This window comes from Schistocerca piceifrons, chromosome 3 (genome assembly GCF_021461385.2).
Source record: "Schistocerca piceifrons isolate TAMUIC-IGC-003096 chromosome 3, iqSchPice1.1, whole genome shotgun sequence".
Taxonomy (NCBI): Eukaryota; Metazoa; Arthropoda; class Insecta; order Orthoptera; family Acrididae; genus Schistocerca; species Schistocerca piceifrons.
Window position 1 is genome coordinate 886,711,345 of NC_060140.1, and position 3,250 is coordinate 886,714,594.

The 3,250-nt window shown below is 41.7% G+C and overlaps 1 long non-coding RNA gene across 1 annotated transcript; it reads left to right on the plus strand.

Annotated features, from left to right (window-relative positions):
* Positions 1–762: 762 nt before the first annotated feature.
* On the plus strand, positions 763–2,581 carry LOC124787890. Its single transcript, XR_007016029.1, has 2 exons — positions 763–895; positions 2,307–2,581. It is a non-coding gene; the product is annotated as an uncharacterized LOC124787890 (long non-coding RNA).
* Positions 2,582–3,250: the final 669 nt, after the last annotated feature.

Here is a 3,250-nt window from a genome sequence, read left to right on the forward strand (position 1 = left end):
GCACAGTTAGGTGTCTCCCTTGAAGATATTAATATTTCATCTGGAATATTCTTTACATATGATGTGTATTCTTCCAGACTGCTGCAAGTAAAAACAAACACTCAATATATTCTTTGAAGACAGAGGCCAAATTATTCTGTATGGACAATAATGTTGCTCACTGTTTCTGGAGCCTTTCCACTTACTCGATTCCATTTGGATTGTGCAAAACAACCTCTTCCTACTAATAGGTTATCCTATGTCCCTTGAGCAATAAATTATTTAAAGCTACAACGAAGGCAATCATGCCGATTGATGTCCACCTGACGACTAAAGAACATTTTCTTGAAACATTTTGTAATTTGCTTCTGGACAAACAGTTCTTTAGGGTGGTCAAGATAAGTGGGACACCCTGTATATAAGTACATGTATACATACGTCTACAGTTAAGCGTAACTGTCCTATGACGTCTATTAAAAATGATAATGAAATGTAGGTTTTTAGAATCGCTTTAAATGATTTATTGTTCAAGGGACGATAATCTTCTGGTAGGAAGAGGTTAAATTGTTTTGCACAATCCAAATGGAATCGAGCAAGTGGGAAGATTACAGTAACACTGAGTAACATTAGTGTCCGTACAGAATAAGTTGACCTCTGTCTTCAAAGAATAAAGTGTTGGGGCGACACGCTGACCGCCACGCAACTGCAGCGCGCTCCATGTTCTCATGTGGGTGATTAGTTTTGGAAGCTTGGCGTCAAGTCAAGGACACAGCAGGCGGTCAATTCTCTGAGCCCGGTTGTGCAGCGGGCGTTGTCGTCGGTCGAGGTCGGCCGTGTCCAGTATAAATACAGGGCCAGGCCAGCTGATCGGCATCACATCGCAGCCGCAACACGCCGCTACATCATGAAGGCTTTCGTAAGTACAAGCGCTACTAGTATAATTCGGCTCAGCTTCAAACACATGGTCGTTGTTATGTTAGCTGAGAAACTGTGGTTACATTAGCTGTCTTCAACAAAATACACTTCTTTTGTTGTTGGATAAACTCATAACAACGTGCCGCTCTCATTCACATCAATCGAGCGAGGTGGCGCATTGGCTAGCACACTGGACTCGCATTCGGGCGGACGACGGTTCAATCCCTCGTCCGGCTATCCAGATTTAGGTTTTCCGTGATTTCCCTAAATCGCTCCAGACAAATGTCAGGATGGTTCCTTTCAAAGGGCACGGCCGACTTCCTTCCCCATCCTTCCCTTATCCGATGAGACCGATGACCTCGCTGTCTGGTCTCCTCCCCCAAAACAACCCAACCCCAACCAATTCTCATCACAATCTTCTCTTCTGTATTCTTTAATTAGTAAAGAATATTTTTGCCCCATAACTGCAGGAATTTTTTCGTCGTATTTATCTTCCATTTTAATGGTCACTGCAGAATTAAAATGCTGAAAGGTTTAAGGATATGAATGCAGAACAATATAATTAATAAAGAAAATCCTTGATGTCTAGACTTCTGTATTTAACGGCTAAAACTAAGAGAGTGAAATTTTATGACCTGAGATTTCTGGTTTTTTTTTCACCAGAGACACAATCTCTAGCTGTCTACTTACAGTACGATCTGAGAGCATGCAGTTCATATTTGCAAACAAAGAAACCATCACCCACTGTCCACACTAGAGATACATGTATCAAGCACAGTAAGAAATGGCAAGAACCTACCTATGTGTATTATATACAGAGAATCTTGCGAAAACAGCGACTACCACTCTTTGGCAACAAAAGTGAATTCAGGAAAGTTGAGAGAGCAACCGTAATGAAAGTACATTAATCTTTAACAAGGGCTGTATGTGAAGGCTACAATAACTTTCACTGTCGTATCCTTTTGAAAAATTAGAAAATTTTAGGACATTCTGGTCACTTGTAAACTCAATAACAAGACCCAAAAATGTGTCCTGTCTCTCGTGCACAAGTCAAGCATTGAAACTGAAGGTGGCAGAAACAGAGCCAAAATATGTAATTCAGTATTTAATACTTTATTCACGAATGAGGTTACCACAATACCAATGTTTCATTGTCACGTGCCACGCACATCCACCAATAAAAGATACTTAAATAAGTATAATAGTCAGTCCGGAACAGCGCAACTGCTACGGTCGCAGGTTCGAATCCTGCCTCGGGCATGGATGTGTGTGATGTCCTTAGGTTAGTTAGGTTTAAGTAGTTCTAAGCCTAGGGGACTGATGATCTCAGATGTTAAGTCCCATAGTGCTTAGTGCCAATTGAAACATTTTGAAAGTATAATGGAATTATTTTCTTCTTGTTGAATTTGCAGGTTTGCTCTTTCCTCGTAGTCCTGCTGGTGGCGGCCGTGTTCGCCCAGGAGAAGGCCAAGGAGACCCTGAAGGGCGCCGAGGCCTACTACGCCTACGCCGCCCCCTACGCCTACAGCGCCTTCGGCTACCCCGCCGTCAGCGCCTACTCCGCCTACCCTTACGCTGCCGCCGGCTACCCCTACTACTACCGCTGAACACGGACATTACAGTGGGGAAGTCATCGATGTAATAAACGGTTTTGCAACAAATAAAATTTGTACATAGCAAAATTAAATTATTTCTGTTTTCTTGCACCAGCCATACACCCTTACCACAAAGACTTCCAGCAGTTCATTGTGCTTGAATAGGCAGCAAAAACACTTACGCTTACATAGCAAGTCTGACAAGAAGGAGATAATAGGCTACACAAGGCTACAGCAATTGAATATAAATTGGAAATATACAAAATTATATCTTCTTCCACAATAAAATGACACATTGAATTAAACAGTATCTGGGAAGCAAGTGCTTGGGTACTGAAATTTTAGCCATTATGATCAACATAGTGGGGACAGCTTTCGCTCTTTAAAGCTGTACTTGAGTTACATGTCTGTAAAATGCTCGATAACTTACGACCTCCACGTGTAAGAACTTGCTCTAAATTTTTTATATATAGTTCGTTCCAGACCCAAATCGTTTGCACAATAGAGGAGCATCTATTGGCGTAAATATCACATGAGCAGGATGCGGTGAGTGTTTTGGTTAGAAAAGAGGAATGCAACGAGAAGTTGTTTATTGAAGGAAACACTCTACTTGGGTGAAGATTTCATTTGGAGAAATCCTTTTCAAGACAGAGGAAAAGTCAGCACAGTTGGCTCTCGTACAGTGTCAATAGCTGTCATAAACCTCCTTATTTACCACTGGTAGTTGAACAAGTAGTCTGTGAAACCCACGTTTGCATGCA